Raw genomic sequence first — 26096 nt, 5'->3', positions numbered from 1 at the left:
GAGGCCACCAATGGTCAGCCAAGGAGGGGTTGTCTTGTCCTATTAGGAACATTTCAGTTTTGCTTGTGTTCAGTCAAAAACAGTTGGCATCCATCCACTCTGCAACAGCAAGCATTGCCCTTTGAAAATTGTCCGGTCTGACATGGAGTTGGGCCTTCTATTCTATTCAGTGCTTATAACTAATAATGATGGTCCCTTGGAGAAGAAAGAACTATTACTTAGCAGTAATTCTAGTTCTCCTGGCAATCTTCACTAAAGTTCAAATGCAATCCTCCCTCCTCACAGGAATCAACAGGCTGCCTCATGGTTCTTAAATTTATATAAACAAGCCTAGTCAACAGCCACTGAGAGGGAAAATAATGAATACTGGTAGCTTATAAAAGAGCAGTGTTAGTTTTCCAGTACAGCAGTGGGATGCAGCATATGAAATGCGTTACTTACCTGTAACTGCAGTTATCCAGTATAGTTATCTTTCATGGATTCACATGCCTGAATCATTCCCCGTCGTTGAGATGTGAGTCCCTGGTACATACGTTAAGTAATGTCCCATTAGACATAGAAAGTAATAGGCCTCAGGCCTCACATTAGTAACAAATCCAGGTCCTTTTGTAATAAGGACCAAACTCTAGAGAACAACCAATGAGCTGTCACCGCCCTCTGGAACCTTCCTGGAAGGAGCTCTAGTCCCTCAGATTTGTGTAAGCACAGTGTTCCATAGAAGTACCACTGAGAGTACTAGGTGAGTCCTTCCAAGGGAGGCGGGTGGCTTGCATGTGAATCTATGAAAGATACTAATACTGGATAACTTCACTTACAGGTAAGTAACGCATTTCTTATCGAGTATTAGGCTATCTTTCATAGATTCACATGCCTGAATCAGAATAGAAAGCAACGATGAGCACATTTCCTTTGGTACAGAAGGCATAAGTGCACCAGTTTTTTTTTTTTTTTTAAGAATCTTTATTCGGTGATTAAAAAACACCATAAAAGCACAAACATATATACATTGATAAAAAGTTATTAAACATTGATCAAGATCCTTATACAAAGTCAGCATGGGTAAAAAGATATCGATATACAGATCCATAAGCATACAATAAAAAGTCCAAGTCTTTCATACCTAACCCCTGGTCATCCTTAATCGGACCGCAACCTTAATAAAATTCATGATACAACACAGGGTAAGGGGATCGGAAGCTTTTTGCAAAAAGACTAGTGCATCCCTGGCATGTTCCTGATGGGCATTTTTTTAAATATTTACAAGAAAACTGCGCCTGGGCATAGAAAAATAGGGACAGAGCAAAACAAAATGAAGGGAGTCCTGCGGAGACCTGTTGTCGCAGCCGCAGGGTCCCTTCTGCTCAATTGATGTGGAGAAACCTGCTGGGGAAGCCAACATAAAAGGAAGTAAATTCAGTCTGAAACGGCACATAAGAAATCTATCCTGTGCATTGTGCATGAGATACAGATAAGGCTCCATACCCTCCACACTCTTCACCAAATTATGCGCCCTCACAGTCTTTTTGAGTATTTCTGCCTCAGCTCTGTAATGGATTTTCCGCTCTAGGAAAATTTCCCCTACTTGTTTCTTATGCTGGGCTAAAATTGTTGTGGGGTTCGTGAAGAGGTTTCCAAAACCTAAGTCTTCGAGGGTATTTTTCACATATTTGAGCCAAGGGATACGCATGCAATTGGTCCTATCTAAGCAGTCCAATAAAATTTCTCTGCTTAGATGCGCCTCTGGGTTAGCCCATATTTTTAACCAGGCCACAATTGGCCTAACTTTTAACAGGTCGTCCAGGTATGGCCTCCCTAGCTCCCTGTGGGCTATAAATCCAGCGGTGCTAGTTGGTACCCTCAGGATAGATTTCAAATATTTGTTTTCTTCCTGTTGGATTCTAGTAGCGTTCACAAAGCCCCATACTTCTGCCCCGTAGATTACTTTGGAGCATGATACGGAGCAATACAAATTCACCACCTGTTCCAGGCTCCATCTACCTAACCTCCTGCCGTATCCTGCTATAGCCCCATTTGAGGCAATCATTTTGCTACAACGTTCCGTCACCAAGGAGTTAAACTGTAAAGCGCCATCGAAAGTCACTCCGAGATAAGTGAACGTTTTGACCTCCTCTAAAATATGGGTACCTATTGTATAAATAAATTTTGAGGAAGGTTTTTTGCCAGCCAGGAGCACATAAGATTTACCCAGGTTAACAGATAGATCCAGGGTGCTCATGAAGTTAACGAACCCATCAATCAGGATTTGTAGGCTACGCGGGGTGCGCGCGAGCAGAACCGCGTCATCCGCGTAAAGCAAGACAGGGATATGCCTCTGCCCGACCCTGGGGGAATCTGCCTTTAAACCCAAAAGAAACTGCTCCAGGTTGTTAATATAAAGGGAAAACAGAAAAGGGGCAAGGATGCAACCTTGTCTTACTCCGCTCTTGCATGGAAAGGAGTCAGACAAACCTCCCTCCCTGTTAAATCGGACCATGGCCGTAGTGTCGCTATGTAATTCCCTTAGTATGGTGATTAAACCACTCTCAATCCCCATACTTGACATCATGTCCCATAGCTTTCCTCTATTGACGTGGTCAAATGCTGCTGCCAAATCCATGAAACCCATATAAATAGGTTCATCACTAGCCAAAGTGTATTTGGCAGTCAGCATGTAAAGGTTCAGGCATTGGTCGCTGGTAGACCTCCCTGTCCTGAACCCGTATTGAGTGTCCGAGAAGATGTTATTCTCATCGGTCCACTCGGACAGTCTGTTAAGGATTGCCCTACCCAAAAGTTTGGCCGATACGTCAATCAGGGAAATCGGCCGATAGCACTTAGGGTCGTCCCTGTTGCCCTTCTTAAAAATTGGGACAATAATTGCTTTTGACCAGGATGGTGGCAGGTCACAAGAGATGGCAGTATTTATGACCCTGGTCATCAAAGGGGCCCATAAATCTATATTACTGAGAAATAGGTCCGGGGGGATCCCATCCGGGCCCGGAGCTTTATTTTTAGTCAGACCCTCCATCCCTACAGTGATCTCTTTAAGAGTAAATACCACCGGAGAAGCCTGACTTAGGGTTACCGGTGGCTCTGCAGAGGTACCGGACTCATGATTATATAAACCTCTGAAATGTGAGATCCACTGTTCCGGTAGGATGTTAGCCCCTATGTCCGGGGAATCCTTTTCTTGAAAAGTCGGACCATTAATAATTCTCCAGAAGCCCGCAAGATCCTTTCTTTCCCCTGCCTCTCTTAAGTCTGCCCAAGCTTCTGCCTGCAGGGCAAGTTTCCTCCTTTTAGTCTCTTTATTATATTTCTCTCTGCACGCCCTAATTTTTTGGGGGTCCCTCGGTTTTAGCTTTAGGCAGCATTTCAGCTCCCTTAGTGCCTTAGAGCAGTCTTTGTCGAACCACCGAGGATTGACCAGGTTACGAGGGGGCGCACTGGACTTAAGTAGGCCATCGATCAGGTTAGCAATCTGCTCAAATGCTTCCAGTAACCTTGATCCCTGAACTTCTAAGTCTAGACAATCGTTAATGGCCGGTAGGCCCTTATCACCCAGGGTTTTGAAAAACTTTGCCCCATCTACTTTGGACCATTTCAGTCGCCTACCTTGGTCTGTGACCCTCTCCTCAATTATACCACGGGGTCTAGTTCCAGCACCCACCCTATATGAGAGCACCAAAACGAGAGGGTTGTGGTCGCTAAAGCTGCTCCATTCTATCCCTGCCCTAACTATTTTGTTTATCAGGGATCTCGAAGCCAAAATATAATCTATAATGGATGAACAGCCCCTGCCCTTAAAAGTTGGAGGAAGTGTACCATCCAACTGTGGGTCAATCATGGTAATGGTGTGTTCTAAGTCATACTTCAACCGAAGTAGACCAAGAGCCGACCCAGTGGGTGTGTGAGAGAAATGCGGCCCCTTTTCCAATGGGCATTGTGACCAATCTGAATTTGCCGTGACCAATGCCGGACAGAGATGGCAGTTAAAATCTCCCATTAATAGCAGCCCATAAGACTGCCCTTTATTTTGAGATGTTATTTCTTGTTCCAGCCTCTGGTCTAATTCAGCTAGTAGCGGGGTATGGTTGTTTGCTGACTCAGTGTTATAGATGTTAAAGATAGAGAGTCTTAGCCCCTTTCCAAGGAACCGAGCTACCTGGATCCCATATGAGTTCCAATCTGGAGAAGACCAGGTGCCTGGGAGGTCTAAATCTATGTAAATGGACAGCCCGCCCATTGCTCTCCCGGATCTGGATTTTCGGGCAGGAACAAAGAAGCACTTGTACCCCTGTAGGTGGTAATTGCTCACCAAGGCCCATGTCTCCTGAACACATATGACATGAAATTTCCTAATAAAATCAACCCATTCCTTGTTGGTGAATTTACCCGCTATCCCCGCTACATTCCAGGAAATCAGTCGCATTCCCTCCCCCCTCCCTTCTAAACCCTCCTGTAGGTTTGATAAAATCTCCTGTGTTGGCCCCTGCATGGCCAGCCCATGTCCCCCTCCTATACATTCTATGGCTGTAACCTTGGGTTCGACGCACCCTAGTTTCCCAACGCCAGTCACTTCAGTTTGCTGAACATAAGAGCTCCGCACTCCCAACACCTCTACTAAGGCGCTCTTTTCCATAAGACCCTTGGGGGCATTATCCATCTGTCAATCAACCCCCTCTAAATCATTCAGACAATTGAACCGATTATAGGTGTGAATGGGTGGTTCTGGTCGGCCAAATGAAGATCTCTGGTTAGAATCCTGGTGTCTCCCCCTCCTGCCAACCCTCTCCCAGTTGTATTGCATTTGTGGCGGCTTCAATGGGACTGGAGTGATGGGAAAGAAGAAAGACACCCGGAGGGTTTGAATAGTGGATTCCCTAGATCTATTTTTCCCTTGACAAATGTAGGTCACTGTGTTTGTGTCCCTAAAACTCACCAGTATGCAGTCCCCAATAATGGATTTTTGGGTTCTCCCCACCCATGGCACCCTTCTTACCATTATGATTTCATTATTAAGGTGTAACGGGAGGGGTCTATTTGTGTTTAACCACTTAATGACCCTACTTTTCAAGGCACAAAAATCCTCAGTTTCACCTATATCAAGTGGGGGAACACCTGCCAAGACTACAGTAAAATCATTAGTCTCGGGGGGTAAGTTGGGCCTACGTGGTCTCGGGGGAAGTTTCATTAGGGGGATCAGTGCACCAGTTAATAAATATATCAATGTTAAAATGCAGAGCAAAAAGTTGCAATTATGGCAAAAGTTATAGAAGTAACAGAGAAATGTGTGTTTAGAAAGAGAGAGAGGTTGGTAGGAAGGAAGGAAGGCTCACCTTTATTGAAATAGATGACGCAACACCGCCTGTCCTACTGCAGCATCCTTCATTAGGTCCGAATCCAAGCAATAAAGCTTGGTAAATGTATGTGGCGTCTTCCATGTTGCCGCTCTGCAAATGTCTGTGATAGGTACGCCGGCAAACAATGCCATAGAAGTAGAAACTGCCCTAGTGGAATGGGCACCAATTCTTGATTGTAAAGGTTGACCAGCTTGTTGGTGACAGAAGACAATAGCACCAGAGATCCATCTAAAAATACTTTGTTTTGTAAGGGGAAAACCTTTCCTAGGTAAACTGTAAGCCACAATAAGTTGGTTGGATTTGCGGAATGCTTTTGTCCTGTCAAGGTAGAATTTACGGCAGCATTTCAAATTCAATGAATGTAGAGCTCTTTCAGCTGCTGTTTGAGGATTTGGAAAAAAGGTCTTTAAGACAATAGGTGTGTTACGGTGGAAGTCCAACCGGACTTTGGGTATAAATTTCGGATTAGTCTGAAGAATCACCCTATCGTTCTTGAACTGAAGAAATGGATCTTGTATTGTAAATGCGTGAAGCTCGCTGACTTGTCTTGCAGATGCAAGGGCCAGAAGAAGTGCAGTCTTCCAGGAGAGGAATTTGAGGTCAGCTCTGTGTATCGGCTCAAAAGAATGTCTCATAAGTTGAGCAAGGACTGTGTTGAGCTGCCATGGAGGAGGAGACTTTACAGGAGGGAAAGTTCGGAATAGACCTTTGAGAAATTGTTTTACCAGTCTATTTGACCAAAGAGAGGGTCCTGTAGAAGATCTCCTAAAACTGGAGATTGCTGCCAGGTGAACTTTGATGGAAGCGTGAGCGAGGCCTGAAGTTGCTAGATGGAGAAGGTATGGTAATATTTCATCCGGAGAGGATGTGAGGGGATGCACCTTAGCAGATCTACACCAGATACAGAACCTTTTCCATGTGATAGAATAAGTCCTGTTTGTACTATCTGCTCTAGCGCAAGATAGAACTGCCCTGCAGTCTGCAGGAATGTTTAGGCCCTGCAATTCGTGGAACTCAGGAGCCAGGCAGATAATTTGAGAGATGCTGGATCCGGGTGTTGGACTTGTTCCTGGTCCATCGTGAGGAGAGATGGAAACGGTGTTAACGGAATTGGAGGTTGCACGGAGAGGAGATGGAGTTCCGTGAACCAATGTTGGCGAGGCCATGCTGGAGCTATTAGAATTAGTGTGCAGGGTTCTGCCTTCATCTTCCTGAGGACCCTGGGAATCAGGGGAATCGGTGGAAAGGTGTAGGCAAATACGCAGAACCATGCTATTGAAAATGCATTCCCCAGAGATCCCTTTTGGGGATGCCAGCTTGTGAAGGATTTCAAAAAGGGGGGTGGTGATGGACAGAGTATCTGAATTAAGCAGAACACTCCTACCCAGTCAAAAGATCAGGGCTTGATCCATCACTGTTTTTTAGCTCACTGCACCATCCCAGTTCAGAACCTGGCTACATGCAAATTAGTCTGACCCTGGCCCAGTGCATCATGGGAACAGGGCAGACCAAACTACCAAGCCAATTCTTTACTGGAAAGGAAACAAGCTTCCGGGGACCGGTTTCTGGCATTACAGCCGTCTTCGGCCCGGCTTGCTTGAATCCTGATGGTGCAGTGAGCAAGGGACTCACATCTGAGCATACCCTTCCACACTTGTGGTGGCCAAAACGATTCAAAAAGGGGGGTGGTGATGGACAGAGTATCTGAATTAAGCAGAACACTCCTACCCAGTCAAAAGATCAGGGCTTGATCCATCACCGTTTGTGAAGTGTTGGCATTTGGCGTTGTGCTGTGTGGCAAACAGATCCAACAGTGGTTCGCCCACTGAGAGAAGATGCTGTTGAGAGTATCTTGGTTCAACTCCCACTCGTGGCAGGTTGTCTGTAGTCTGCTTAGCGGATCTGCCAAGGTATTGTCTTTTCCTGGAACATACTCCGCAGGGTCTTGATGAGCTCTCACTCTCCTCAGAGGATATGGTCATCTTTATCCTTAAGCCTCTGCAGCCACGTCAAAAGCCTTCCCTCATGGTCTTTTCACATTTCTGTAGAAAAGGTACGACCTACCTTATAGTCTTTAGGTGAGTGGTCCAGATAAAGACAGTAGAGGCAGTCCTTATGCGTGTCGTCGTCGTGTAACCTCTTCTTTCTGCAGGTACCACAGGGCCTAAAAAGGCCTTTTTTTTGGAGTGTCCGACATGAAGACAGTAAGGATTTCACTCAGACAAAGACAATCCTGAAGAGAAAACCTTGAATCCAAGAAATAACTGAATACAAGGAGAAATAAGGAAAACCTGAGCAGAGCTCAGTGGAGACTCCCTTAGCACAACATGCGTTAGAAAATCTGAGGGACTAGAGCTCCTTCCAGGAAGGTTCCAGAGGGTGGTTACAGCTGATTGGTTGTTCTCTAGAGTTTGGTCCTTATTAAAAAAGGACCTGGATATGTTACTAATGTGAGGCCTTAGGCCTTTTACTTTCTATGTCTAATGGGACATTACTTTACTTATGTACCGGGGACTCCCATCTCGACAACGGGGAATGATTCAGGCATATGAATCTATGAAAGATACTCTAATAATGGATAACTGTCTACATCGGCAAGCATTTCATTTTTCTTTGTAAACTGTTGGAGAAACCACTTTTCTTATTTTAATGCCTTTCTGATTTAAAATTGGCCTCCTCATTTTAAAAGGAAATACATTAATTAATTAATATAGCTTACTAATTGGCAGTGAATGTCAACATTTTATTTTCAAATGGAGTTTCCATGGGAAAGTATTGCATATATGAAAATATTACTTACCTTCTTCGGGAATGCTCTTTTTAGCGGATAATCAATCTAACAGTAGTCTCCTTACCTTGGAGTATCCTCCAGGTACCAGACCTGATCCGGAGAATTTTTGTAACAGAACTCTTGCATGCCACTAGGTGACATTGTGTGGCTTGGTGCTAATTCGATAACATCATGGAAGGGAAGGAGCACAGCCGCATCAACGTGGCTCCCCTGTGCACTGACATCAGTTTATTTTATTTTCTCTGTCCGCGTCCTACAGATGCAGGGCATGAGAGATTGTTGGTAACAGTGTGCTGATCTCTAACCTGGGACTTTTTTAGATACTATAAAAAGGCATCTCCATGGAATGGGGATGAGGGACGGCAGTGTAGAATCTGCAGTTAGATAAAGTAGCCACTAGATGTCTCATTTTAACATAGATGCCTGAGCGATACCTCCCCAAGGTGGAGGGTATGTGGCACAGACAGAGCTTAATCAAATCTTGCAGAATTAAGCAGGCAAAATGTCCATCTGACCATATCTAGCTATAACGGTATTAGTAATTTCTTGAAAGTATGCACTATCGACCATGTTGCAGCCTGGCAGGTATCAAGGACAGGCCCCCTTGCACCAACACAATGGTAGCTTTGGCCCTGGTGGAATGGTCCCTCAGACCTTCTGGGAGCTGCTTCGTGGCCAGTGTATAGCAGATCGCAATGCATAGGGCTGTTTAGCTCAAAAAGGTTCTCTTCTGCACAGCCATCCCTTTCATAAGCTCTGTAGAACTCCACAAAAGTTGATTGTCCACTCGATGGTCCTTGGTACGGTCTGTGTAAATGCTTACAGTCCCTTCAGGATCCAACCAATAGAGCTTTTACTTTCCTTTCGAGCAGGAAAGGGAGCAAAGAACGTTGGCAGTGTGATGAATATCTTTCGATAAGAAGACTGCCTTAGTCCGCAGCACCAATTTGTCCAGAAAAAATGTGGTGTATGGCAGTTGCACTTGGAGTGCCTACAGTTCAATCACAAGACAAGCTGATTTAATTGTAATGAGGAAATGTCTTTCAGTTCAGGCGACACAGCGATCAGCTTGCATACACTTAACAGGAGTACACATGCGGAATGTCAAGACCAACTAAAGTTCCACTATGGTATCACAAACAGTTTTGGAGGGAACTTTTGTGCCAAACCTTTAATAAATCTCATCAGGTGAATCGATCAAGGTGGTTGGTTCAGCAACCATACAAAAGTCGAAAAGGCCAACAAATAACCCAATGATGTTCAAAGTTCCACCGTAGTCCAGAGGTGGTGCACAGCTGACTGCAGCGTGTCCACGTTCCTGAGCCATAACAACAAGGTGATAGATGAAATGCTTGAATTAATCTTAGGTACAGCTAATCACTCTAAACTGCATCCTAGTCCACCATTTTATGCCAATCATGCCACATGGTGAGGCTGAAGGGGAGCACAGAAAACTGAAAATGCTTCTGGCTCACCTTAAACCAAAAGTAAGGGCTGTGGGACTGCAGGAGGGCTATCTAAAAAAATGCCCTTCAAGTCCAAAAAAACATCCAGGTTCCCAGGACAGAGCAGATAGGATCTAAACCAATATGAAAATTTTGAATTTGTCCTTTTGCAAGAAAGCTTTCAGGGGTTGAGGTCCATTATAGGTTCTGAGGCCTCCATCCTTTTCAGAATGCAGTAATAGTAAGAAATACAACCCCATCATTCTGTGTGCTCAGTGCTCTCTTTACGGCACCCCTGGAAAGCAAGAGGAATACCTCTGTAGCAGGATGGACAGATGACCAAGTTACTTACCTTCAGTAACGTCATATCTGGTAGAGACTCTATCAAGCCCAAGATTCCTTGCCTTAGAATTCTCCCCAGGAGTCAGACTGGATTCAGAAATGTTTCATGAGCAGCACACCTTGCCGCCAGTAGGTGGGGTCGTTCGGGTGTGCATTGTGGCAGTGGCATTCGCGCCAGAAGTGACATGCACAATGCCTATATAGATGCCACCCAGGTGCATTTACATAAGTACCTTTTAGCAGCTTCCAATGCCAGGAGCGGGGAGCCATGAAGAACACTGACTACGGGTGTAAAAAACTAGGGCTATGGAAGGGGAACAGCCCCGTCCCTAGAAATCCATTTGCAGAGCAGGGATAATGGGTGAGGCGATAAGGAATCTGCTGCTAGATAGTCTCTACCACAGAAGGCGTTACTGAAATTAAGTAACATGTTCATCTCTTAGAGACTTTTATCCGCAGATTCCTTAGCTTAGAATAGATACCTAAGAAATACCTAAGGTGGGTCTGCGAAACTGTTTCACACTAACAAATCCTGCAGGACCGAACAAGCAAAGTGCCCATCATGACGGCCCTGACCATCCAGGCAGTAATGCCTTGTGAATGTGTGAAGAGAAGCCCACGTTGCTGCCTGGCAGACCAGAACTCTGCATGCTAACGCAGGGTTTGCAGTTTTGGATCGGGTGGAATGAGCATGCAAACCTTAAAGGGTGTGCTTCTTGGCTAGTGCTTAACAGATCTCAATGCAGAGCACTATCCATCCGGAGACCTTCCGCACAGCCTCTCACTTCTTAGCTCCGACATCCCCACGAAGAGTTGGTCGTCTACCCGGAACTCTCTAGTGCAGTCAAGGTAGAACGACAATTCTCTTTTTAGGTCCAGTCGGTGAAGCCACTCCTCTTTTTTAGAGGTATGTGGCTGAGCGTAAAAACAAGGCAGGGGATGAACTGGCCTATATGTAAAGGAGTACCCATTTTCGGCAGAAAGGAAGTTCTGGTGAGAAGAACCAGCTTGTCTGGGTAGATGTTCAGGTATGGAGGCTTGGATGACAAAGCCTGAAGCTAACTGACCCTCCGTAAGATGTTATTGCTACCAGAAAGGCTGTCTTAATGGTGAGGAGCCTAAGAGGACAGTTGTGCAAGGGCTTAAAGAAGCGGACATCAGGAACATTAGGACTAGATTAAAGTCCCAGTGAGGCACGATGAAGGAGGAAACATATGTTGCAAACCTTTCAAGCACCTATGTACAATAGGGTATTTGAAGAGCGAAGGCTGGTCAGGCAACCGCAGAAAGGCTGAAATAGCAGAAAGGCAGCCCTTTAAGGTGCCCAGACCAGAGACCTGCTGGGCAGGGGAAAGGTAAAAAGAAGGAATTGAAAAATGGGGGCAGAAATAGGTTCAACCTGTTTCACAGCACCCCATGCCACAAAGGGAGGCGTATACCGTTTGGTGGAGGGACACATGGCTGCCAACCAGACTTCGGACAAAAGGTTGAAAGTTGTCCACGGTTGACGCTCAATCACCATGCATGTAGGCAGAGCCGTGACATGTTCAGGTAGGGAACCCTCCCCTGCTGCTGTGACTGAAGATCCTCCCGAAGGGACAGCCTGATCGTACGGCTGATGGCCATGCTCAACAGCTCAGGATGCCAAACCCTTCAAGCCCAGTCCTGGAGCCACACGTATGACTTGGGTTGGGTCGTTCTGATCTTCTTGAGAACTCTGGACAGGAGTGGTATGGGCGGAAAGGTGTAGAGGAGGCCTGAGCTTCACTCAAGATGCAAAACGTCTCTGAGCAAGAGCCTCCTTGGAAACTCCAGCATGCAGAACTGCTGACGTGACCATTTTCGGAGGTGGCGAAAAGATCTAACCAAGGCAATTCAATTCAATTTATTAAAGTTTTGGAACTCCAATGAGGTCCTCTTAAAAATTGCACACCAATTAATACATAAACTGCAATAAAACCAAGTGGTAAAACAGCGGAAACAAGACTGTAAAAAGTGTCAACATATAACAGTTTCAAGGGATAAAAGTTTGGGATTTAGCAGCCAGCAATGAGGAAACAGGGCATATCCAGAGTTGTGCAAATAGCAATTAGAAAGCAACCGAGTCAACGTAAAGCACTTTCAAGAAGCAAAGTTTGGAATTAGCAGCAAACAATGAGAGAACAGAGCATTTCCTGAACTGTGCAAATAACAAATAAAAGCAGCCTAATCATGTGCAAGTTTACAATTTGGGATAAAAAATTAAATAAGCAACAGCCTATAAAATAAGGACCAAATAGTGCAAAATACATTCATAATCATGAGAGGATAAAATGACTAAAAAGAAGAACAGCTGTTCAGAAATTAAATCCCACCTGGAAAATATATAGTTAAAATATTGTCATAAATTCCTTAAAGAAATTAAACAATTTTGCACACACAGCTTCATTTTTGGGATTAAAAAGAAACTTGCGAGCTGAGGCTACGTCCTTAACACCATTTTGTAAAAACATCGGCCTAAGCCAATGACGTCGATGAAAGGCCAGTGCCAGACAAACGAACAAAACATGATCCAAGTTCTGGATACTCAGTTCACAAAAATTGCAATGCTTTCGATTTTTTGAATTCTGGGACCAATATGCTGTTAAATCATTTAGAGGTAGGAGATTAAATCTAAATAGGGAAAAGCAGCGTCTTGTTCCATGATCTAGGTTCCAGGTTAAATATTTCTGAGGCAGTTTCAGGGAAGTAGTCCTTGCTATTACTCTTTAATCTCTACTTAGTATTACACAGCACAATATCTCTATTAAAGCTGATCCTCTCACTTGAATTTTTTACGAAGGATTTAAATTCTGATAGAAGGAGGGAGATCACAGATTCTCCCTGAACACAGAAAATGTTTAAAGCCAAAGAGAAATCTCGACCTAAAGAGTATTCCCCTCCCCCCCATACCACCGAAAATTTCCTTACACATGAAACCTCTTAGGGAATAGAATTCACTATTTTTTAACTGGTATCCACAACGTAAAACTCAGGAAATACCTTGAATATAGGTGCTTATTAGTCCAAATACCAATCTAATAGCAGCTGAAGGAACTAGTGTATTAAAATTACACAATTTACGTAAAATCTGGCCTTCTATCTTCTCTAAAAAACTCCACTCCTTTACAGGGATTGATTCAATAGCATATAATAAGGTTGATGGAATTTTTGCTTTCAGCACCATCAGTAGATGTAAAAAATGCCTTCTTCCCATTGTGCTATAAAACATGCGCAGACCATTAGCGTGAGACATAGCTTTACTGGTGCTGTGTTCGATATGGGATTTATTCTTCGTACTGCTCTCAATTATTTTCCCTAAATATACAAATGAATCAACCTCCAATTTTTCAAGACCAATGTGCCAATTAAATTTACATAATTTTCTGCTTCTGTCACTTTTCAAGATTAGAATTTTACTTTTGGAAACATTGATCTTTAAAAAATGAGCCGCCGTATAATTCTGCAATGATGACAACTTTTTGTTTAGCCCTATAGGAGTAAGATCCATCACGACTATATCGTCTGCATAAAGGAGACATGCGAAAGGCCGGCTACCAATCTTTGGAGCATCGCCCTCACGCTGAGAAAGACAGTCGGGTAGATCTGCTAAATATAATGAAAATATTAGGGGGGTGTTGTAAAGTGCTTAGTTATTTATTTATTTCACTTTGGTCATGTAATGTCTATGACATAATTTAGTTCTGTAATAGAACTTAGGTTTTAGTATTGCTCTGGATTGTTGGATTCAGATGATGCCAGAGCCTATGACTGTTGGGTGGATGAGCTGTTGTATCTCACCTACTTATGAAATAAATCATCTTTTGATCCTACTTCGACTTCACCTCATCTTTGGTTCGTGAGAAATTCACCTTTTAACATTGGCCAAGATTGGGTCCTGGATCCTGATCAACAGCTCAACTCCAAAGGAAATCTTCGCTATGGTATCCGGATTTCTTACAGTAAGACTGTTCTTTATTATCACCTATGTCTGGAGAATTTTTTTTTTTAAAGACTTGGCTCAATATTCATCTATCAGCTTAATTTTACTTTGCGCATGTTTACGTTTTACCATGCGATACAAGTGTTCGTAAACGCAAACAGTACACATGTTTAAATTATACTTTGATGTGGTTGCTATTGCGCTGAAGTTTTCAAGCCAAATTTTATTTTGAGAGGATTAACTGTTGAGGAGCATTGGAAACCGTAAAGTTATTACTTTTAAACATTTTACTTACGGTTGGAGTTTACACTTGAAACCCTTCGACGTTCCGATGTTGACTCGTCGTGCAGCCTTTCTTCTCCTCGCGTTCTAATCTAAAACGAAGGAGTAGAACATCAACCTCTGCACACACACGACTGAGTACAACGTGTGACGTCAACACAGACGACGTGCCGCCATCTTGGGAGTATTGTTTCAATACGAGTTTACATCAGTTTTACGCTCATCTTCTACGATGCGCACGCATTAGCAGAGAACATGACTTGTCCTACCTTTTCATCATCTTCAGTAATGCACACATATTCACCGTGATTACGAGTTTGATGGTGAACGTTATCTTCTACATAAGTGATTAGAGGAAGGGCTTCTCGTGCACTCACTATACTCCATGTGCTTTTATTTATTTAATGAGAAGCTGTTTTTGTTGCTTATCATCTGCGATGGGCACGCATTAACACTATTCTAAAACAAAACTGGACGTTTAAGTGTTCATCTTCTGCGATGTGCTAGCATTAATCCCAGTTGTACTTGCACGCATATCTTTACTGTGCAATTATTTATTTAAGGAAAAGCTGATCTTGTTGCTTATCATCTGCGATGAGCACGCATTAACATTATTTTAAAACAAAACTGGACGTTTAGGTGTTCATCTTCTGTGATCTGCACGCATTAATCCCAGTTGTACTTGCACGCATATCTACTTAAAGGAGACTGTTTCATGCTCAACATCTGCGATATGCACGCATTATTGTCTGTGTTATACACACCTCATCGTTTATTTATCATCTGTGATTTGTGCTTATCATCTGCGATTTGGACGCATTAATCCAAGTTGTATTCTTCTTCGTTTTCATCTGTAACATCATTTGTTTGAACTAAGCTAGCTACTTGGGTGTTCGCCATCTGTGATGTGCACGCATTAATTTCTCTTGTGCCCATCGTTTCCCATCTTCAGCGATGTGCACGCTTTAAGTTTTTGTAAGTTTTTGTATACGTTTGGTATAAGTGAGCTCATTTTTCTCCGATTTCTTTTGATTTTGTTTGCTGCGCCTGGTTTCTTTGCCGTGTCAAGACTGCTGGGGGACTCACAAGTGGACTTCAGGACCCAGGAGGCCCAGGGGTCAGCCGCGCACCACCCGCCCCTCCGAAAAACAAAGCGGGATTATTTCTTTGAGTTCACTCTCCTGCACCGCGGGACGCGCGCGGGTGGGCGCCGGGCGAAGCCCGGGCCAAGGGCGGGCCCGTTTTAGCCCGTTCGAGCCCGGCAGAGGATGGGATGGGGCAACCCTCTAACATCCGTGGAACCAAGGTCAGTGCAATCAAAATCCATATTGTATGGCTGCGGATTGATAATCCTTGTGGCGACTCTTGAGACAGTTTTTTGGCCGCTAGTTAGCTTCTGTTATGGCTACCAACAATGATGGGAAGGGGGGGGAAGTCTAACATGGGTGGCTCTATCGTGGGAACTCTAGACCGCTCCATCACCAGGGCATCATCTGTGCTCTCGCGCAAAATTGAATTGACAGAAAAAAGACTGTCATTGGACCCAGTCTTTGATAAACGTTCATCCTTGGGCCTAATACTGCCATCAATTTCCCCAAACCAACAACACGTGGTTGGTGCTGGTGATACCGAGGTGGGAAGCTCACATCCCAGGGCAGCCAAGACCTGGAAGTCTCAGAAGATAGCAGGAACAACGCACCAGCTAGTACAAGTGCGCTTGACCCCAACGACGAAGAATCAGGTCCTCCAAATATGAGACCAAAAACAAGATCCCTACAGAACTCTAAAACAGAGAGCACGAATGTGGCAGCGTGAAGAGGAAGCGCGGAGGAGCCCCTTTAACAAGTAAAAAAGTGAAACTAAAAAAAGGGAAGGACAAGAGTGAGCAATCGAGTACAAGACCCCCAAATATCTCAGCAACAATCCCACAGCCTACCCTAACGGCCACTGCTCCAATGAACTTCAGAGACGTTGATCCGGCAGATTTGGGAACTGCATTCCGGGCGGAATTGGAGCTTATCTCCACAAGGACTTGTCTCCCCATATATGATAGACTCGCCCAGATTGAAAAGAGACTATGGCATTTAGAGTCACGGTCTGCTCCGGCCCAGTTAAAGGCAGACCTGCAAGTTTCAGTGGGGGATGGCCTTCTTGATGGGGAGCTGCAATCAGGGAATGGGGAAGCAATTGTTAGTAACCAGTCAAATAGCAATTACATACCTGATGTTCCGCCGCTGGTGGTAAATCACAATCTGCCCACTAATTGCGTCCCCTTACCACCAAGGGAAAGCACTGAAGATAACAACAATGTACAATCCAGTAGTAGGACTTTGGGGAGGATAACAGGGCATTTGGATGAGCAACTCCAAGTCCGTACAAATATTGTCGAGGAGAAGTTTGTGCAATCACTACCCAGTATCGATCTCCCCCAGCTTCACTACCTTATGTGGTGGTGCTTGCTGGGGTACCAGCGTTAGATAATGGGAAAAACGAGGCATACACTGATCTTAAAAACAAATGTATACAGTGGCTTAATTGCAATAGGCCTCTCCCACCACAGGTCAATGGGAAAATACTGTTTGCGAGACGGGTTGATTGGGTTGGGGATAGGCCAAAAACCATTGCAGGTAACTGTGTAATTATCAACTTCAGGAACACTTGTGTAGTGGATTATATCTGCAATGGGGCCTCAGCTGGGTCTAAAATGCAAATTCTACCCCTACACTTGTCCTACTTTTACCCTGCTCCCCAGTCGGGCCCGAAGCAACTTAGAGGGGGGCAGCTAAGGGGGATTCTGAACCCACCACCATACAGAGATCAAGTAGGGGTGAATAACTGGAAGGGCCCACAACTAACTATCCCCTTGCTCTTATTGTTTCCCCAGAATAACAGGTTTAGCACCTTAGACCTAGTGGATTGACAACTAGAGGCCACATCACGCCAACCCCCAGGTGATAGTGAACTAGGCCCGCAAGTAGCTAGAATGTTGTATACTGTTGACGTTAATTCCACCGGTGCCCCTAGTATTGTCCAACAAGAGGATGTGGAAGGCAGGGGCCCCAAAGTGCCAAATGTGGGTCAGAGTAGGGAGAAGGTCTGCCAGGTTGTAGATTCTGATGCTCTATCGCCTAAGACGCAGGAGGGTGCATCCGGCTCTGTCGCCGAGCTATTAATGGGTGAAGCGGCAGAACGAATGCAGGTGTCTATGAGGACGCTCTGCATTAGTGGGGCAGCACTTCGTGGTCAAGGCCCAATAGACGGTTTAGGTCCAACTAGTTCTGGGGCTAAGGACGGTAAGATTAAAGTCTTGTCCTGGAACCTGGCAGGACTGAGAAATAAATTATCTACCCCTGAGTGGGGCCAGTTTATAGAAAAGCATGACATCTGTCTGATGCAGGAGACATGGGCCCTGGAAGAGACTGTGAGGGTTGGTTTTGCCACCTTTGATATCCTGGCAACATCCAGGGGTAGGGGGAGACCATCGGGTGGCCTGGCGATATGGGTGGGCACGCACTTGGGTGCGAAGGCATTCCATCTCCCAACCAACTCACTCGACGTCCAATGTGTTCTCTGACACTCCTTGACTCCACTCAGGATGCCCTTCTCAATACTTATTCTAGGCCTTCGCAGGGCGGCCAGGAATCTGGCACTATCGACATATTAGGGCAGTTTATCTCTCCCCTTGACCCAGAAATAGCCCTATTAGTTGGAGGAGATTTCAACTGCCAGTTTGAACGCCTTGCTAGCTCAGACATGGCTGACCTGGAGGATGAGGACCAATACTGGCACATCGCTGAACCGCAGATAGCCCCGGTTAAAGCCTGAACACCACCAAATTAAATCACTATCCCTTACAGCGTCTCTGCGGGCGTGTAATGGGAGGGTGGATCCAGACAGACTGGGCTTATCTTATCTACTTTTAATAGACTAGGGCAAAATTCCAATATTGATGATGTACTGGTTAAAGCCAGACATTGGAATAGGGTTTCTGATTTCAGGGTTCATCAACGGAGCGATAGTGACCATAATGATCTTGTGCTGACTTTGAAACCTGGGAGTTTTGGTCTGTCTAGTCCAGCCCCTGAGCTTAATTCCGCTCAACCACCTTTCCTGCTTTCTAATAATCGGCGACGAATTAAGTGGTCGAAATTCCAGGACTCGCCGTCTAAACTTGCAGGGATATATCAGCTCGCACCTCCACAGTTGATAGAAATGGGGGAGGTGGGAGAAAAGGCCTCTGATGCAGAGGCCCTGACTATGTCTGTAGAAATCCATAAACAACTGATTGTAAATCTATCGGATGTGTTCTTCCCTTGTGGAAGTGCGAAGGTTACCCCACCCCAAAACCACCCCTGGTATGACGCATCCTGCCGGAAAGCAAAAAAGGACCTGTTAGTTGCAATAAAAGATGAGGATAGGGCTAGTATCAAGCAGTGCCGGCTTAGGTATGAGCAGATGGTAACAGGGAGAAGAAGAACTGGGAGGTGAATAGGTGGGAAGAATTAAGACTAGCACTCTTGACTAAAGATTCTACGACATTCTGGTCCATTGTCAACTCTGGGGGTAGACCACCTATTCTAGCGAATATAGCACCTGCAGCATGGGAAGCCCATTTCGGGGCTTTATATACCAACCCCGATGAAGAGTCATCATCGTTCGCTACCCTTGGACCCTCTCACGAGCATAGATTGGAGGCGCTGTTGGCTCCTGTGATGGGGGATGTGCAAGAGGTTCGCCAGCTCTCTACCCCAGGTCCCCTCCATGAGTACCGATTGGTGGGGCCCTTGAATATTGAGCAGGGTGAGGGGACAGTGGTTTCCCTTTGTGAGCACCGTTGGGGTGGGACTGAAGACATCTCACTCACGGAGGTTGAGACAGCAATACCCAAACTTCTACCCAACAAGGCCCCAGGCTTGGATAAGCTTCCTGGTGACCTATTTCGAGCACAACCTAAAATTTGGGCACCATATTTGGTTGTCTTATTTATTGCAATACTCATGGGGAGCTTCCCGCCAGACACCTGGCTAGGAGCAGAGATTGTCCCAATTCACAAAAAAGTCTGTCCACTAACCCCGTCCAATTATAGGCCCATCAGCCTGATAGACACTACACAAAAGCTGATGGGCAGGATTATTTTAGACAGAATCCAGGGGTGGATAGAGGAAAATGGGATCCTGACTATATTCCAAGCTGGGTTCAGGACGGGCATTTCCACAATAGATCAAATTTTTAGGCTGCAGGTACTATTCTGGAAAACGGTGTGTGTGGAGGGTGGCAGCCTCTACCTCATATTTGTGGACCTGCGGGCCGCATTTGATTTAGTGCCGAGGGAAAAATTGTGGGGTGTATTGCTAGGTATGGGTCTTCCTGCTGATTTGTTGGACATCTTGATTAAACTTCATACGAATAATTATGCCCAAGTTAGGTGTGGACGGCATGGGGAATTGTCGGCTCGCTTCCCTGTGAAGAAAGGGGTACGCCAGGGGTGAGTCCTGGCCCCAACTTTATTCTGCCTTTATATAAATGGGCTAGTTGACCATCTGCTGAGAGTAAAAGATAACGATGCCCCCGGGCTGGCGACCGGGCGAGTGCCCGCTTTGATGTTTGCAGATGACACTTTGTTGTTATCTAAAACATCAACGGGCATTCAGCGTATCTTGGATGGCTTTGCAGCTTTTTGTAAACTGCGTGGGCTAGAGATTAACTTGGATAAGACCAAGTTCATGATTTTTAATCCTCCGAGGAAAACTCGCCCGAACCCCCTGTTAAATGGTATACACCTGGAAAGAGTAAAGACCTTCGATTACTTGGGCATTACCCTAACGGAAAATCTTGACTGGGGGCCTCAGAGAGCAAAGGTGGCCCTCAGGTTGTCCCAGGTAGCGGGGGGAATCAGCAAAGTTCACAAAACTTCGGTCTTCAAGCCTGCTGCACCGGTCGTACAAATTTATAAACTTCAGGCCAGAGCAGCTTCTATGTACGGTGCAGAACTTTGGGGCCACAAACGTTTAATTAATCTTGCGAGGGTAGAACATGGTTTTATGGGGAACCTATTGGGTTTACCAGCTAGCACACCACTAACTCCGTTGCGTATGGACTTGGGGTTAGAACCCATAGAGGAGGCAGCAGCTGCACGGCCATTGATGTATTGAGAGAGGCTCTGGTCCGTGCCTGAACTAATATCCTATAATGAGGAGTTCACTGAGGTGTGGGCCGTTTTAAAAACTAGGAATATTCCGTGGCTTGCACATATTAGGGCACTTTGTGGACAAATTGGTTTACCAGAGCTGTGGGAGAACCCTGCAGAGAGCTGCCCAAGGATAACGAAAGCCGAGCTATTGCGTTATGTCAGGAATTATAACCTAATATCTCTCCAGAGGTGCACTACTCTGGGAAGATTGACGGTGGAGTTCCTTCAAGTGAAAGCTGAACCGAGTATGGAGAATTTCTTGGATTTAATTTACCCATCTCTTGCAAGGAAACTCTATATACAGCTTAGGATTGGCAGCCTCCCACTTAGGGTATTTACTGGTGAATGGGCTAATGCCCAGAACATTGCTTGCCTGGCTTGTAATTATAAACAAGAAGATATTTTCCATGTTCTGTTTTTTTGCCCTGCCTACTAGACGATAAGGAAATGCTGGCTGATTCCACTATGTAGGAACTTAGCTTTTATCCAGTGTGCCTATGCCTGTAGGGTTCTTCAATATGACATACACACCCCCATCGTCTTTGCTGTATCACGATTCTTGTTGGGTATGTGGCGTAGACGGAGAAGTTTTTAATAATCTTGCACTTACTTATTTTACTGTACCATCTGATAACTATTTGGTTTAATCTAATTTTATTTGCTAGTTTTACTGTACATGTAATTTAATGTTTTAACCCTCTGTGATATGTTCTGAATTTATGTGCACTTTTATGGTCTGAGTTTACCGAAATAAAGTTATCAAATGAAATGATTTTGTTTTTATTAACATGCAAAACGTTACTGCGGCTCCATTCTTTCTACAATCACCTGGAGATCCACCTATAAAATGGTCTAAATGGAAAAAAGTCTTTGAACGATATGCACGAGTTTGTGGTACTTCACTAAGTGTGGAAAGAAAGACAGCCTTACTAATGCACTGCCTTGGTTCCGAGGGGCAGGATGTTTTTGATCATCTTGCTGATGTTCCTGACAGTGTAGCAACAACTTTGAATGAATTTGAGCTCTGTATTTACCAACTTGATGCACATTACCTACCAAAAGTCAGTACAATTTTAGAACAATATCATTTTGGTAGGCGCATGCAAAAAGATGGTGAGAGCATTGAGAATTATGTCACGGATCTTAGACGTTTAGCTTCCTCATGCAAATTTTATACTCTCATTTAAGAGAGGATTCGTGATCAATTTATGCTGGGGTGTGTCTCTGAAAAAATACAAGATGAGCTGTGGCTTAAAGATGAACCGACTTTAGATGAGGTTTTAACAATAGCTAAAAGAATCGAACATTCTGTGGAGTGCGTAAAAGAAATTAAGAAGGATTTGAGTAAGGATGTTAATAAGGAAGTCTCTAACTATGCGAAGAAAAAATTGCCTAACAAGTCCAATATTAAATTTGAAAAAGGAAACAAACGTTTTAGATGTAATAATTCAGGTCATTGGACTAATGACAAGAATTGCCCAGCTTTAAATGCGACATGCTCATTCTGCAAAAAAAGGGTCATTTTATGAGTGCTTGTAAGATCAAGTTGTTCAAACAAGGTGTTAATGAAGTTATTCATGATAGCAAAGATGTGCAACAAGATTTTGAATGTGGACAAATTGTTGTTCAAGTTGGTGGTGATGGTCCTTTAGATTTCATTTTGGTTGAGGGTCACAGAACCAAGGTACTGTTTGATTCTGGTGCCAAAATCATCATTATTTCTAATAAATTCTTCAATGACAATTTGTTTTCTAAGATTAAACTTTTGAGACCTGATATTAGACCAACTGCTTATGGGGGAGATCCCATTGAGTTAAGTGGTTATTTTGTAGGTTTGATTGAGTATGGTGGGCGGTATGCATCTGGTAAGATCTACGTCTCGAAAAAAGAAGATGGTATTATCAGTTGGTGGCACCAAAGGGATTTGGGAATCATGTTAGATCCCAATAGTAATCCGCCCATTATTCTTAAAGAATCTGTGAGGTCTGTGAATGATTCTTTGATGGTCAGTAATCTGTCATCTCTACAAACTTAATTGATGAAAGAATTTCCCAAAGTTTTCAGTGAAAAATTAGGGTGTCTCAAGGGTTAATGTCATAAAACAAAACTTGTCCCTGGGTCTGTACCCGTTTCCAGCAAAGTACGCAATGTTCCGTTTACTGTAAGAGATGAGATGTTGAAGGAGCTTAATAAACTTAAGGCTCAGGGTATCATCGAAGAAGTTGAGGGAACTTCATGGTTAGCCCCGGTGGTTGCAGCGAGGAAGGCGGATGGGTCCCTGAGATTGTGTGTGGACCTTAGGCAGCTTAATAAATGTGTTTTAGTTGATAAATATCCTCTACCAAATATTTCAGAGATTTTAAGTATGGTGCGCGGTGCGAGTCTTTTCAGTACCATCGATTTGACCTCCTCATATCATCAGATCCTTTTGGATGAGTCCTCCAAGGATTTGACAGCTTCTGTCACGCCTTTTGGTACTTTTAGATTTGTGAGACTGTCCTTTGGGTTAGTCTCAGCAGCTGCTGTCTTCCAAAGGGTTATGGAGAACATTTTAGTTAATATTCAAGGTGTCTCTGTATACCAAGATGACATCTTGGTGTATGGGTGTGATGAATTTGAGCATGGTAACAGGGTCAGGCAGGTCCTAGAAAGACTTTCTTCACATAATCTCACCATTAAGAGAGAGAAATGCAAATTTGGCCTTGACAGGATTGATTATTTGGGTCACACTATAACTGCCAATGGTGTGGTCCCGAAGGTTGATTTGGTTAACACTATCATGAACTTAAATACTCCCATCTCAAAGGAAGAGCTAATGCGTTTTTTGGGGATGGCTGAGTATTACAATAAGTTCATCAAAAATTTTGCCGAAGCCACTTTTCACATGAGGAGTTTGTTAAAAAAAAAAGGTAATACATTTCTTTGGGATGAGTTGTGTGATAAAGAGTTTGGTCAAATCAAAACTAAATTAAAAAATGCACCTAATTTAAGAAACTTTGATCCTACAAAGTCTTCTATTGTCTCCACTGATGCTAGTGAAAAGGGTCTTGGTGCGGTCATGTATCAAGGTGTGACTGCTCCTGAGAACACTATAATGTTTATCTCTAGAAGCCTAAAAGGAACAGAATCTAGGTATTCGGTCATTGAGAGGGAGGCTCTTGCCGTCTATTGGGCTATCAAGAAATTTCTATGGGGAACCTCTTTCAGCATTAGGACTGACCATAAACCTCTGTGTGAGGTTTTAATTAACAAAGGAATAGATGCTATTTCTCCAAGAATCTCTAAGTGGATTATTGGGTTACAAGGTTATGATTTTACTGTAAAACATGTACCTGGTTCTGACAATTTTGTAGCGGACACACTTTCAAGACTAGTTACTGTTGATAAATCTGATCCTTTGTCTGACAAGACTTTTGAAAATGCACATGATTTTGTTTGTGAAATTGATTTTAAGGTTATTTCACAAAAGAGATGGGCTGATGCATGTAAAGAAGATGTGGTCATTCAGAATCTATTTAAACGTATTCATGATGGTTGGGATCACAAAGACCAGTCTGATTCACACTTGAAAGATTACTGGTGTATAAAAGATCAACTCTCTTGTTGTGATGGTTTACTTTTGAGGGGACATAAACTGGTTCCTCCTTTATCTTTGAGACAAGAACTGTTAGACCTAGTTCATGAAGCTCATATGGGTATTTTGAAAACTAAAGAAAGAGTTTGATCTAGTTATTGGTGGCCAGGTTTAGATTTACAGATTGAAAGATTAGTCAGGGAACGCATTCAGTGTTTCTTAAGTGAAAAAAGTTTTAAAACAAGGACTCAACCAATCGTGAAAAGGTCTCGTCCAAGTGGTCCTTGGAAGGACATTGCACTTGATATTTTGGGTCCTAATCATGGTGATGGTGCAGAAACATACATCATTGTAGCAATGGATCTTTACTCTAGGTGGCCAGAGATGTTGTTCACCAGAAATGTAAATACTTATACTTTAATTGATTTTCTCAAGTCATTCATCTCAAGGGAAGGAATACCCGAAACTTTACTCACTGACAATGGTGTACAGCTTGTCTCGCATGATATGGAGAGTTTCTTGGATAATTGTGGAATTATTCACAAAAAATGTGCACTTTATCATCCAGAGTCCAATGGGACAGTTGAGAGATTCAATCGCGTTTTAAAAGAATGAGGTTTCTAGAAGAGTATGTATATATCGGTTTACCCCTCATTCCACTACTGGGAAATCTCCTTTTCTTTTGTTTCGCGACAGACGAACAATTGTTACTTACCTGTAAACAGGCGGTTCACCAGTATTGGTGTCTTTCATAGATTCACATGCTTGAATATTCCCCGTCGTCGGAGTGGGAGTCCCACGGTAAATAAAATAGCAATTATATACTATATATATATATATATATATATATATATATATATATATATATATATATATATATATATATATATATATATGTAACAACATAAAACCTGAAATATATACTAGAAAAAAAGTCATAAACAGCCTACCCACATTTCTACATAGGAATGCATGGGAAAGGAAAAAACCATATGCAGTCTATCCTTGTCATTATGTTGGTCCAAACTGCAGCCAATCAGGCGTCAGCAGCCCTCTAGAACCTTCTCCTCAGAGCTCAGCACCTCAGATTTTCGTAGCACAAGAGTGACCAAAGTGTCTATGAGGAGAAGAGAGCCTCTGAGGGGAGGAGGGAGGGTCGCATGTGAATCTATGAAAGACACCAATACTGGAGAACCACCTGTTCACAGGTAAGTAACAATTGTTCTTCTCCAGTATTGGGGTGCCTTTCATAGATTCACATGCTTGAATGTAGAATAGATAGCAGTCGGTACCAAAGAAAGTTTCCATAGTTACAATGCATAATAAAAGACTGAAAATCATATGTATGGAGCACATATATATATAAAAACAGTCAGCCATTACTTGGAAACTAATAGGAGGAGGGTAGAACAGAGGCTCACCTTATTGAAAAAGATTACGAAGCACAGCTTGTCCTACTGCGGTATCCCCTTCATTCATGGTACCCAGACAGTAGTGTTTTGTGAACGTGTGCCTGCTGGACCACGTGGCTGCTCTGCAGATATGATGCAGCGGGACACCCGCAAACAGTGCATTAGAGGACGCCATTGATCTGGTAGAATGGGCCCTCACCGGAGATTGTAAAGGTTTGCCTGCCTTTTGATGGCAGAAAGCAATAGCCGAAGACACCCAACAGGCTATCGTAGGTTTGGTGACAGGACGTCCCTTGTGAAAAGGCCCATAAGCTACGAAGAGTTGGTCAGATTTGCGGAACTGGGCCGTTCTGCTGATGTAAAACTTCAAGCACCGTTTAATGTTAAAGGAGTGCAAGCGTTGTTCCGCAGGAGACTGCGGGTTAGCAAAGAAAGTCTTCAGAACAACAGGTTAATTAATGTGGAAATCTAAAGGTACTTTAGGAAGAAAAGTAGGGTTATAGCGTAGGAGCACACAATCCGACTGAAACTGAAGAAATGGTGCTTTGATCGTAAATGCATGAATGTCACTCACTCAACGCGAAGACGTCAATGCAAGAAGAAGAGCCACCTTCCAGGTGATGTACTTGAGGTCAGCTCTATGTATTGGTTCAAATGGCGCTTTCATTAATTGTGCCAAAACAATGTTAAGGCGCCAAGCAGGAGGAGGGCGCCGAATTGGTGGAAATTTATGAAA

General features: G+C 43.8%; 1 protein-coding gene across 13 annotated transcripts in view; it reads right to left on the bottom strand.

Moving 5' to 3' along the window:
* Positions 1 to 26096, bottom strand: part of SATB1 (SATB homeobox 1) — a 1317576-nt gene that overhangs the window by 1134509 nt on the left and 156971 nt on the right. For 10 of the 13 annotated variants that reach the window (XM_078664013.1, XM_078664008.1, XM_078664001.1 and 7 more), the window contains one exon: positions 14198 to 14276. The exons of the other annotated variants lie outside the window; for them this stretch is intronic. The gene's annotated coding sequence lies outside the window, so the exon portion shown is untranslated. The remainder of the gene's footprint in view (positions 1 to 14197; positions 14277 to 26096) is intronic. 13 annotated transcript variants of the gene reach the window in all.

This window comes from Lissotriton helveticus, chromosome 10 (genome assembly GCF_964261635.1).
Source record: "Lissotriton helveticus chromosome 10, aLisHel1.1, whole genome shotgun sequence".
Lineage (NCBI taxonomy): Eukaryota > Metazoa > Chordata > Amphibia > Caudata > Salamandridae > Lissotriton > Lissotriton helveticus.
The sequence above is the reverse complement of the archived record's forward strand: the minus strand, read 5'-3'. Positions and strand labels throughout refer to the sequence as shown.